The sequence below is a fragment of the Chanodichthys erythropterus genome, chromosome 21, assembly GCF_024489055.1.
Source record: "Chanodichthys erythropterus isolate Z2021 chromosome 21, ASM2448905v1, whole genome shotgun sequence".
NCBI classification, from domain to species: Eukaryota; Metazoa; Chordata; class Actinopteri; order Cypriniformes; family Xenocyprididae; genus Chanodichthys; species Chanodichthys erythropterus.
The window spans coordinates 8,062,074-8,075,615 of NC_090241.1; the positions used below are offsets into that span (position 1 = coordinate 8,062,074).

At 36.3% G+C, this 13,542-nt stretch overlaps 1 protein-coding gene across 6 annotated transcripts in view; it reads left to right on the forward strand.

Moving 5' to 3' along the window:
- Positions 1-13,542, forward strand: part of rbm26 (RNA binding motif protein 26) — a 63,454-nt gene that overhangs the window by 32,248 nt on the left and 17,664 nt on the right. For 2 of the 6 annotated variants that reach the window (XM_067372674.1, XM_067372673.1), the window contains exon 27: positions 10,391-11,960. The exons of 1 other annotated variant lie outside the window; for it this stretch is intronic. The gene's annotated coding sequence lies outside the window, so the exon portion shown is untranslated. Of the gene's footprint in view, positions 1-10,380; positions 11,961-13,542 lie in introns of those variants that run through there. 3 more of the 6 variants (XM_067372672.1, XM_067372671.1, XM_067372675.1) reach the window with 2 other exon arrangements.

The window sequence follows — 13,542 nt, forward strand, 5'->3', positions numbered from 1 at the left end:
ACTAGCACCATTTTAGAAGTGTTAAAATGTGAAAGAATTTGACAAAGTGAGCTGAATTTGTGATATGTCAACTACCAAGAAAACGTACGAATAACATTATTTTACTTTTTGTAAAAATATAATGTCTTAAAATAAACCACAGTTCAAAGATTGGGGTAAGTATTTTTTAAAGAAATTAATTTTATTAACTTTTTTTTTATTAAATTAACTCTTATGTATGGCTGCTGAAAATTCAGCCTTAATAGAAATTGCATTTTAAGATTTTTTTTTTACACTTGCATGTATTCAAGGTTTTTTATATATATATATATATATATATATATATATATATATATATATATATATATATATATATATATATATATATATATATATATATATATATATATATATAATAATAATAATGATAATATACACACACACACACACATATATGCAATATCACACAATTGTTTATCAGCACGGCTGTAGGCCGCATGCTGTAGGTAATCACAGCCATGCTACGGGTGTGATATTGCGTTTATACAACAGTTTGATGGCACAAGTGTGTAAACAACAACAGTGTGTCTTTAAAACCCTCGTTTGTGAGGAACTACTTCCTTCCGCCACAGATTCAAATCTCAAGTTGACAGTTTCAGAGATGAGCCCAAGCCTCTGTTACTAATTCTAAAAGGTCACTTTAAAACTAGTAACGAAGGAGCACTGAGTTGCTTCATTGTAGCTTATTGTATTGTGTAGAGTATTATGGTATCATGAGAGAGAGATCAACTAAATGAGTGTATTACCTGCATCTGATATAGCATTTGTTCTTCAGGTAAATGTCCATAATATTATTTCTGTTATAAAAAAAATATTTAAAAAATCAGTTTGAATGTCTGCTGAGGAAAGCTTTATCTTTGTCTTTGTTCTTTTAAAAGTTAAGGGGATTTCCTACAGTGTTAACTCAGTGTTAACTCACTCATAAAGACAGTCTTTGCCTCCATCTAATGCTGTAATAATGTAACTTTCACTGAAATCCATATCACGATCACTAACGGACCATTTTCTCAGTATCAAATACGGCATATTATTTATATAAAATAATATTTATTGAACAACAATATTTAAATTAACAACCATTATAAAAGACAATAGGAAATAAACACAAACAAACAATGCATTCAAATGTACAAAAGCAGCACTCTAGTACAGGATTTAAGTTAAATATAGCTTAAATATAAACTTAATTTTCCCCTTAACCCAAATTGTTTTGCTCTGGAACAAGTAATAGATTATAAGACCAAAGATTGATATACACCAAATGAATAAGTCTGATATACTACACCAAAAGAATCTCATGTTTAACCACTATCTACATAAAAGCCAGCAACAAATTCCCAAAGGACTGGCTGAGATTCAGGTACATGAGCACTTGGTGCTTGCAAATGCACAAGCATCTTGTAAAATAGGCGCTATGTTTATATACGTCACATATTTGAGGTCTAAATAACTACATTCTCACCTAAAAGAAACTCTTAAAACTACATTTTGTGACAAAACAACAGTAGTATTTTTAAAAAATATAGTGGATTTGTTCGACCACCATGACAGTCGCTGCAAGCGGAGTGATACAAACAGTGAAGCGGTTCCAGTGCTGATACTGGGGGAATATCGCATGGCTCTCAGCCAATCAGATTTGAGAACCAGAAAGATCTGTTGTATGTGTATATGTATGCTATATTGTACTGTTACACCACTTAGTAGTTAGAACCTTAAAAATAGTCTTCAAATGCATAATGAACTGTTATTTAATATATTTAAAAGAAAGACTTTTAAAAGATTACTGGTATCATGTCCCTCTGACCTTGCTGCTGTTTTCCTACAGCTTTACTATGGGTGCGTCTCAATCAGATCCCTAGTTCAGTAGTCAGGGCACTTATCAGGGAGTCGGCCATTTTAAGGGCTCAATCGTAAAATCCTCCCAGTGCATTGGAACGATCACTCACTGAAAAATCTCACAATGCACCACAAAAACCAGGGAGTATTGGTGCTCACTATGCTCCCTTACCGGAAATTACATCACATTTCTGAAGCGTTAAACCTAAAACACACAAGCCAACTCAATATATATAATGACGTTCTACAACACAGGTTGTGCACACCATATACTCATTCACGAGTTAGGGAGCTGATTGAAATGCACCCTTTGTTTCTCTCACTCTCCATCACTTCCTTCTGGTTTACCTCGAGGAGCTCTGACATCTCTGACTGGGGTTAAAAGACTGAGTGACTTACACACACATGCGTGCACTTGGGAAGCTTGACACACAAAAGGTTTTATCTGATCTTTATTAATTCATGGCTTTGACATTCCACAACATGTAAAATTTAGACATGAACCTTGTTCTTGCTCCAGTTGGTTTATTTGTGGTGTCCCTTGAGCATTAACTGTGACCTTAACTGTAACCTCTCGCTCTCATCACACACACAGACATCTCACTGGCAGACAAACAGAACAACACACAGGGGAGAGTAAACACATTTAAGAGATAACTTCACTGGTCTGACAAAACAAGAATCAAAGCACTATACATTGACAATCATATAGGTTTGGAAGCTTATCTAAATACTAAATGCATTGAGAATGTATCCACAAATACGACAAATACATCCAAGACAGAGTTGTTAATGTTGATGATTAAAGTACTACTAAATATGTAATAGGCATTTATCAATTTCAAAATATTAACTTTTATTGTCTTCACAAAATAATGAGGTCTATATTCATAAATATCAATTCAGTTATGAAGCAGAAAATGACAACAGCTGGTATAAAGTCAAGGTTTACGGTATAGTTTACATTAGCGCTAATCATTTCAGGCTGTGATGAGCGACGACTCCTCCAGATTCCTTCAGAGACTTTTCCAATTACTGTTATTGGGAACTCAGTGCAGTGACAAAAATTAGCATGCGATTCCAAAATGATCTCTCATTTGAAGAGGAGATGCAGATTATGAAATATTCAGGTTCAATTTTCCCCCATCAGCCATCTGAAAGAGTCATAATTAGAGCAGGATTCACATTGTAATTCATTGTGTGGACAGCAGTCGTTCCAGAGACTCCACGATACGTTCAATAATTCAGCGCGGTGCATGAGGTCGAGGGTCCCGGGTCTCTTCTCTTGTGTTTTTGGGAGGGTCATTAGGAGGAAAACTTGTGCCAGATCGACTTGATTCCTGACTGGCAGGTGGGACTCAAAAAGTATTTGTACACTCTTTGCTCTTAAAAGTGTTTTTCTTCATATGTTTTTACTCGGTCTTTAATTCAAATGTATTTTTTCTCCTGTTATTTTAGTATTATTTTTATATTATTAAGCTTGAGCAGCATTTGTTGATGCAACTGGTCGATCTGATGTATTAAAATTAACATTTTGAATGAGCTTTTAATATTTTCAGTTTTCCTTTTAAGTTTGCTTTTTTTTTATATATATATATATTTCAATCATTTTAGTACTTCAGCTTGAACATTTATTTCAATTAGTTGCAAAGAATATTTCTACACTGAAAAAAATCGAATTTTATGTAATTTTACTGTTTTATTTTTTACAGATTTTTCCTGTATTTTTTAAATCTGAACTCTTCGATTTGAAAAATAGATTGTAAAGTAAAATAAAATAACACAAAAAACACATTGAAACTGTTAATAAACAAAATTTCATTTCAATTACACACACACACACACACACACACACATTTGCCAATGTCTTATGAACAACATTTTGTATTATATAATTGTGTGTATATATATATATATATATATATATATATATATATATATATATATATATATATATATATATATATATATATATATATATATATATATATATATATATATATAATGATATTGTAGACCTTTTACTGGATTAATTTTTTCATGTTAAATATATATTTTATTTAAGTTTTTTTTTTTCACTTTCATTAATTGTACATTGTATGATATATTTAATATATCTATCTATTATATATATATATATATATATATATATATATATATATATATACACACACACACTTATATAAGATATATATATGTACATATATATATCTTATATAAGTGTGTGTGTGTGTGTGTGTATATATATATGTTACTTTTTTGTTTTTATTTAACAATTAATGAAAGTGATTTTATTTTAAATTAAGTTTTACTTTACAGTATTATTAGTTAACAACAACAACACTGCTTGCTCACTATGGGGCATAAAGAATATTAATATTAATGAATATATTAAGGCATACTTTTCTATGAAGCTGTAAATGAAACTGCTAAACGAAGTGGACCTGTGGAATATTGATATTAGTACCACATTATTTTTTGTAAAGCTGCTTTGAAAGAGGCAGTTGTTGCCTAATGGTTAAAGAGTCTGACTTGTAACCCGAAGGTTGCGGGTTCGAGTCTGTGGGTGGAGTGAATGAACAGCACTCTCTTCCACTCTCATTACCCACAACTGAGATGCCCTTGAGCAAGGCACATAACCCCCAATCGCTCCCTGGGCGCCGCAACAAAAATGGCTGCCCGCTGCTCCGGGTGTGTATGTGTTCACTGCTGTGTGTGTGTGCACTTGGATCATAGACTGTAATAAAAAAAATTTCCCCCCCCTCACAGTTGTCATGAAGGGCAAAATTAGCTATATAGACCAAAACCACAATTTGTACCAGGCTATAAACATGTTTTTTTTTTTTTTTTTTTTTTTCTGCTGTAAAGCTTGGCATTTTAACATGGGGCCCAATGAGATTCTGCTCTCTTCTGCAGCCTGTCCCTAGCGGCCAGTCGATGAATTGCAGTTTAAGTCACTTCCATATTGGCTTCAAGAGAAACGGGGGGAGGTTGCCCCTTGATTTGGATGGGTGAAATGCAGAGCACAAATTCTGAGTAAGGGACACCATACTTGGTTGCACGTAACATCACTTTCACTTTTTCACTTTAAAATACTGTATATTGTGTAATGCGCTAATAACTGACTTTTGGAGATTTTTAGTCAGGTGTAGAGAATCACATCCATAAACGATTAATAAACACAAAAGGCGAGATCTTTTGTACTCATTTTGAACAGTAGCCTGTATTGATTATTTTATCATATAAAATATGCACACAACATGTGCTGAGATTTCATGAGTGTTTCATAACTTCTCAATATGACAGTCCAGACACAAAAGTCCTGATATGTCCTCGAGGACCATCTCAGCGCCAAGACATCATTACACTTTAAAAGCTCAACATCTGTCTGTTACGTGCACGTAAAACACACTGAGTTTATTTTAATGAGACACTCATGAAATGTGATCTGCAAGGTAATATAACATGACAGTCTTAAAGGGCAACATGTCACATCTGATTCTGCAATTTTATGGCCTCGTGTTAAAATTGAATAATGGGAGTTTTCACAAAGTCTGAAATGTTTGCTTATCAGCTCGTAAAATACAGTAATAATTCTCTGAAATATACAACTAAGAGCTGGATTAACAATAAAACAGCCGACTGTTTAATGTAGTTTGAGTAGAAATAACTAAAATGCATGGAAGAAAACTTACAGTGAGAATTAGAGTGAAAAATTTGGGTCAGTAAGATTTTTAATGTTTTAGAAAGAAGTCTCTTCTGCTCACCAAAGCTGCATTTATTTGATCAAAAATACAGTGAAAACAGTAATACTGTGAAATATTTTTACCATTTAAAATAACTGTTTTCTACTTAAATGTATTGTAAAATAAATTATTCCTGTGATGCAAAGGTGAATTTTCAGCATCATTGCTCCAGTCTTCAGTGTCACATGATCTTTTATTTGAAATAGAAATCTTTTTGCTCATTTTAATGTGTCCTTGCTGAATAAACACATTCATTTCTTTAAGAAAAAAAATGTAATGGTTGTGTTGGTTCAATTCATATTTGTCTAAGCATTTAAGCAGAAGCCTTGCACAAGTTTCCTGTAAGCACACAACAAAATGTATTATCTAAACATCTATGCCTGACAAAGCAATAGCCAATGAGGACCAGAGCAAAGAGACAAATCGCAATATTTAAATCAGCTTGAATTATGAAGCGGGTCTAATTGGCAGGTGGACAGGCTTGTGTCTGTAATAATTCACATCTAGTGTCCAAATGTGACTGCAGGATTCAGTCAGACTCATTTTATGCAGGAGAGCGGAGGTTTTTCTCTTCGTAATAAAACCCTCATATGCTTCATTCTCTCACTGTGACTGCATGATAAATCAAACTGGAGATATTTCAGCAGAATTTAGCCCAAGGAGAGGTAATTTAAATAATATCTCGCGCAGAGCTGCTTCCGAATAAAAATTATGTCTCAGGCAATATTTCATCCAATATGAAGCCGAGAAAATGATTTTCTTCCTAAATAACAAAAACGCAGTAATTCAAATAGGCAACCTTTCTATAAGCAAGGTTAATTACGTCTCTCTCTGGAAGAGGAGATCGCTAACATGCGGAAAACAGATGCTGGCGTTCGCAGCAAGCTTTCAAAACATGATGCGTTTCATTACTCTTGTCATTACTGAGCGGATCATTTCATGCTATAGAGTTAGGAAGCAATCATGGAACATTACGTTAAGTAAGTATCCCAGATAATACTGTCACTTATCATGTTTGCCATTATTTTGGAAAGGTATCTGACTCCATTCCTGACTAATAAAGGTTACTATGTAAGTTAGAAGAGCTTGAGAGGTCACGATGGGAACAGTTTAAAGATGTAAAACTGTTACAGCCACTAATGGGACTTGATTATTAAACTGAATTATTAATCCAGAAGTAGGCTGGTGGTGGGGAAAAAAGCAAAATGACACTCCAAATGAGTTTATAATTGTGACAGTAACAGTTATTAACATGCAGATCTGCTTTAGCTGTAGGTTAAGTTGACAGACCACTGTGGCCTTTTAAGTAAAATTACTAATTACTTTTTTTTTTTTTTTTTACTTAAACTTCACCTAAAATTAGGTTACACCTTTTTTTAAGGTGACGTAGTTACATTGTACTTACTCAAATAAGTACGGAGTAATATTAGTTAACTACATGTACTTACTACAAAGTTAGGGTAAGGGGTTTGGTTTAGGGTTAATTACTTGTAATTATGCATAATATACTGTTATTACTATAGTAATTACATGTAGTAATGTGTAACTACATCACCTTAAAATAAAGTGTTACCCCAATTTATTTTGCCCTTTCCTCACTAATTTCCCTCCGTCTCATTCACTTGGATGAATGAGTGCCCACTACTGGTGGAACCCTTGCAATTGGTTTAAATGGAACGCCCTAAACCCTTGGTCACTTGTTTGTAAATTAATTGCGAGCACCGAGTTGCTGTTGTGATGTCACAGTTGTGTTGTATTGTGGTCTATGGATCTGCCTGAAGTGTACGTATGAGTAGACTCACTCCCTCTGTCAAAGTCAAGAGTCTGTCCAATTAAACTTCCCTTGTCCACTTGACAAACTTGAACGTGCATCAAAATGGTGGCGGGGATTCCCCTGAGGGGAAGTGCTCAGGGAAGTTCACAAGCATTTGTCTAAAAGTGGATTTAAAGGGTTAGTTCACCCAAAAATTAAAACGCTGTCATTAATTACTCACCCACATGTCATTCCAAAACTTTAAGACCTTAGTTCATCTTCAGAACACAAATTAAGATATTTTGGATGAAATCTGAGAGCTTTCTGTTCCTCCATTGACGGCCTACGCAACTACCAATTTCAAGTACCAGAAAGGTAGTAAAGAAAAAACAATTAAAGGTGCCATAGAACGTCTTTTTAAAAGATGTAATATAAGTCTAAGGTGTCCCCTGAATGTGTCTGTGAAGTTTCAGCTCAAAATACCCCAATACATTTTTTTAACTGCCTATTTTGAAGCATCATTAAATATGAGCCGATTTAGGCTGCGGCCCCTTTAAATGCTCACGCTCCCCGCCCACGGAGCTTGTGCTTTAACAGCATAAACAAAGTTCACACAGCTAATATAACCCTCAAAATTGTTCTTTACAAAGTGTTCGTCATGCAACATGTCTAATCGCGTAAGTATGGTATTTATTTGGATGTTTACATTTGATTCTGAATGAGTTTGATAGTTCTCCGTGGCTAAAGCTAACATTACACACTGTTGGAGAGATTTATAAAGAATGAAGTTGTGTTTATGAATTATACAGACTGCAAGTGTTTAAAAAATGAAAATAACGACAGTCTTGTCTCCGTGAATACAGTAAGAAACTATGGTAACTTTAACCACATTTAACAGTACATTAGCAACATGCTAATGAAACATTTAGAAAGACAATTTACAAATATCACTAAAAATATCATATCATATATCATGTCAGTTATTATTGCTCCATCTGCCATTTTTCGCTGTTGTCCTTGCTTGCTTACCTAGTCTGATGATTCAGCTGTGCACATCCAGACGTCCTGCCCTTGTCTAATGCTTGATCATGAGCTGGCATATGCAAATATTGGGGGCGTACACCCCGACTGTTACTTAACAGTTGGTGTTATGTTGAGATTCGCCTGTTCGTCGGAGGTCTTTTAAACAAATGAGATTTATATAAGAAGGAGCAAAAAACTCACTGTATTTCATTTCCATGTACTGAACTCTTGTCATTTAACTATACCAAGATAAATTAAATTTTTAATTCTAGGGCACCTTTAAAGTAATACATGTAACTCCAGTTATTAACAAAGACTATAGATATAGAAAGTTCACTCCTATTACTTATGAATGGGAGAAACTGCGACGCGCAAAATGGTGGAATATGTCCCGCCTTGTAAGTAAACGAGCCAGTCGCTTATTGGTAAAGTCTTTGCTTCACTGCAACTGCCGTTAGAAGCTTCAGTTCCCTTAGAAACCTGAGACTCCAGCTTACCGTCATTCATTTTCAATGTCAGCCGGCGGCGAGCTCTGGCGAGAGCGGCACGGCACGTCTTGGACGGTGACGGTTTATTCACACGGGGCGCTGGCGTTAACGCTTCTCATTTACTTTGAATGGGTGACGTCATGCGTTGCCAAACTGATTGTGGGTTCCGTCGCGTCGCTTCACTTGCGTTGCAAGCGGCAGAAGTTGTGGAAGATTGAAGACAGAAGTTGAAGATTTCTCAACTTTTCAAGTGCCAACGCAGGCGTCATCCAATCAGATCGCCCTATGCAAATAAAAGCAGTCGCTAGCCAACTGCATTCGTGCAACACCGTAAAATAATGTGATTGGCTGTTATCACTATAACGGTCACGTCAACACATGCTTCAGACACGTGTGAATGCAGCATGAGAGCGTCGAGGAGAATTTAAAGTCAGGTCAACTTTATGGTAATGAGCTATGACGCGGTTCAGTGGCAACCAATCGGAATGTAGAGGTCCTCGCTTGAGAGGATTCCGATTGGTTGCCACAACTTTTCATTTACTTTGACGCTCTCGCTGGCGACAGTGTGAACGTACAGTTAGGACTGCACATGCGCATTGGCTTGTCTAGCCTGAAAAATATATTTTTTAACACTATTTGAGCATAGGAAACAACATATATGGGACAGTTCATGTCAGATTTTGTTGCTGATTTGAAATATGTTATGTAATTGTGAGTTCGCCAAGCAGTTTTTGAGATTTCAGGATTCCCCCATTCAAATAGATAGGACTTGGTCTTGAATGCCTGAAATAGCCGCCCGGAGGCGTTGCAAATATGGCTGACGAGTGATATGAAAGGGACTTTGATATTAATTTCCAATGCGCGTTTACCAGAGCATCATGAGTGTTGCGTTGACGCAAGAGCGGACGCTGTTAAAGTGGTAAATTAAGGATTTTTTTGTGTGTGTGTGTGTGTGTGTGTGTGTGTGTGTGTGTGTGTGCGCAAACAAAGCACTCGTGTTTCTTCTTAAAATTGAGGTTAAACCACTGGAGTCACATGGATTACTTTCATGATGTCTTTACTATCTTTCTGGGCCTTAAAATTGTCAGTTGCACTGCTGTCAATGGCGGGACAGAAAGCTTTCAGATTTCATTAAAAAGATCTTAATTTGTGTTCCAAAGATGAACGAAAGTCTTACGGGTTTGGAACGATACGAGGGTGAGTAAATAAAGACAGAATTTTCATTTTTGGATGAACTACCCCTTTAAAACACCAACGACTATTTTTTTTTGTCCATGTATATATTGTGTTAAAAAAGGACCATATTATCTTACCATTCATATCATTTTTGATCAGTAGCTGTCATTCAGTTGATGGGTTGAACCTTGAGAAGATCACTTCCTGTCAATCATCACTGAACGAAGAACCTGAAGATAGAAAGAAAAGGAGAAAGACAGACAGTGAGAGAGAGAGATGGAGGTTCATTAGTGTTTCATACGTTTTTAATTGGCTCTAGCTGTTTGTAGGAAGGTGATGTGATCTCTCCGGTGTGTCACGGTCCGCTGTGCCCTGGAGATGGTCTGAGGGGGCCGGAACGGGAGGGCTGTCACCGGATGACATGGCAGATGAAGCCCTGTTTGGAAGTGCAGGTGTGAGGCCGGTGCTTTGATGGAGACCTCACAGACACCAGCTCCTCACACGCTGAATACAGAACAGCCTGATCTCTCTCCACAACCTCTTACACATGACTGCCGCACCCCCCCGTTTTCAGTGGATATGTTCAGCCAGTATGATATACTGCTTACTACATGCTAATGGATAGTTTTGATCCTTGATACTGGTCAATACAGTATTCCAGGTGTGCTAAAATATGCAATCATTGTAAAATACACATGCATTACCAAACATATAACCCATCCTGTTTGTTTTTCATCCTGTCTCTCTTCAGCTTTGTCTCTAGGCTTTTGTGAGGATATGCAGACAGGCCCTAAAAGAGATGTACTATTACACTCCGACCAGCCAGCCGGACTCATAAAAGAGCTGCTCTTTGCTTTCAACACGAGAGCTGTTTCCTCTCGGCCTGTGAGCTTCCTCGCCACCCAATTTGCAAGAGACGATTCACAAAACTTTAAAGTGTTTGGCTTGTCAGATTTCTACCCAGCAAGCAAAGAGAGGCTTTTATGGACCTAATTAATGTCTCTGCGTACAAGATTTATATCTGAGAAAAGCACACCATGCTCGCGATATTAGCGTTAGTTTGTAAAAACACAAACAAATACACACGCAAACAAAAACACACATAATCAGCACAGAGGCGGTGTAACACAGGAAGTGCTATAGGTCCAGAGCAGGTGAGATGAAAGAGATGTCTGTGTGGCGTGTTTTATCAGCGCATGAGAAAGATGGGGAGGATTTGTCTCTGTTAAAGGGATACACTGCTCCTTTATTAAAGCCATTTATCACCTTTTGAATATTCTCCTTTAATGGGCTCTTGCCCCTAATTACCCAACTTTGTCAACAAAGAACACGCCAGGCAGACCAGAGCATCTCCTGTCCTCACATACATGTCTTTCATTCCCACAGGCTCTCGCTCTTTCTCTCTCAGTGTCAATAAGCAGCATTTCTCATGTTGTTGTTAAGATTAATTCAGATGCTGTCTGGAGGCCGTATACTATTTGTGTGTGTAGGGAACGCTGGGTGTCTCAGCACAAATTTGGTTGTATTTCATTTCAGATGAATGAATCTCAGTTTAGATTTTGTATAAATGTTCTCATCTAGGGCTGGACGATGTATTGAATATTCACAGTATATATGCAATGATTTTGGCGGTGATGCAAAGTTTTTTTATTTGGCCGTTACATTTCCTAGAGGCCGTGTGATTAGAGTAGTTTCATAAGACAATTGTGGAAGGACTATGTTTTAATGTTGCCACTGATTTAAATGCAACATGAAATTAAAATGGACCCTATTTAATTATTTATTTTTAATGTTTCTGTTCTTAATGTTTCTGTTCTTAATGTGCATGATTCTTCTGCCCTAGTGATAAAGAAAAACAAATGTTTGTCTTTGTAAGCTTTTATTAAAATGCACCTTTATGGCTGACGTCATCTCTTATTTTTCCATTCCTGCGTCTATCCTAATCAGTGTTGCCAAGTCTGCGGTTTTCCATGACCACGGGATGCGAATTTTACCAGGGGAACCCTGCCAAAATCGTGAATTTTACCTCCCGGAATGCAATTTTCACCGGGGGACCTTTTTCTGCTCAGTCCCCCCCAAAAATTGCAATTAGTGCCGTAATCTGTACACAAATTCGTGATCACCTCAGTCCCATTTAAACCTTATATGAGGCTTTTAGTCTGCGTTATTCAGCAAGTTCCTCAGTCTGCAGCGTCAGAAGCGGAGGAAAAGGTGTGTGTTTATCGACAGATTGTCATGATATGTGCAGTTCTTTGTCATAAATTCTGTTTACATAATGTTATGCAGAACCAAACAGTTTCCCATCCACTGTAGAGTTTTCGCTGCATCCACCCCTCATCACACTATTGTTTTCCTCCAGCGAAAACGAAATGTGAAGACACTTTAAAAAAAGGTTATTTTCATTTGAAAATTTAATTTTTAAATTAAAACGTATTATTGTGGATGTGGCATTAGATTGACATTGTGCACAGAAATTATAAAAGACACAATTACGCTGTAAAAATGATTTGTTGGTTTAACTTAAAGTAGCCTAATCTGGTTACCTAAAATTTTGAGTTTGTTAAAACAAAATTTGAGTAGTAGCAGACAGCACTTATTCAATGAACTGATTTAAACTGCTTATTTCGTTCTGCCAAATAATGAGCCAAAAGCTGATTGTGACATTTATAGCCTTAGAGTAAAGGGAAAACAGATGCGTTAACAGAAAAACCACACATTGATTTTTAACTTGATTTGTACGATTTAAGGTCTAACATTAAATATGTTGAATCTAATTGGCAACAATGGCTTTTTGGAAAATATTTAAAAATCAACATATTGGATATTGCAAAAAGAAAAATTATCAAGATTTTTTTTTTTTTAGCTATATACAGTACATTTCCCATATTCTCATCTCGGGATAAATGCTTTTTAAGGTGAAACTCGTGCATTCTAATCTGTTAGTGTGGGTCAGGGTGTGTGTGTGTGTGTGTGTGTGTGTGTGTGTGTGTGTGTGTGTGTGTGTGTGTGTGTGTGTGTGTGTATGTATGCACGTCACAACTATTACAGGAGTTTCCGGGTCCTTCCCTCACAAGCTGTTTTTGTGTTTGCAGTGTAATTAGCCACTTAACGAGCTGACCTGAATGAAGCACGTGCACTAAAGAGTTTCCGAGGACCTGAATGAGACACGTCAAAGCTTTTGTTTGCCTATTAGACGACACAAAAAGAGGTTCAGTGCAGCAAGATTCAGAGATAAAGAAAGTATATTGGGCAACATTTATTCTACCTATCAGACAGAAAAATCACAAATGATGTGTTTGAAATGTCAATTATTTCTTCTACATAGCAATGTAGATTTAATGGAGAGCAACTGGAGACTTTGTTAATGTTAATGAAACATCTAAGACTAAACTGATACGTAAATTAAACACAATTAAGAATTTCTTCTTGAAAAATTACCATTAAGATATCTTTATAGGGGACCGATTATGCAACATTCACT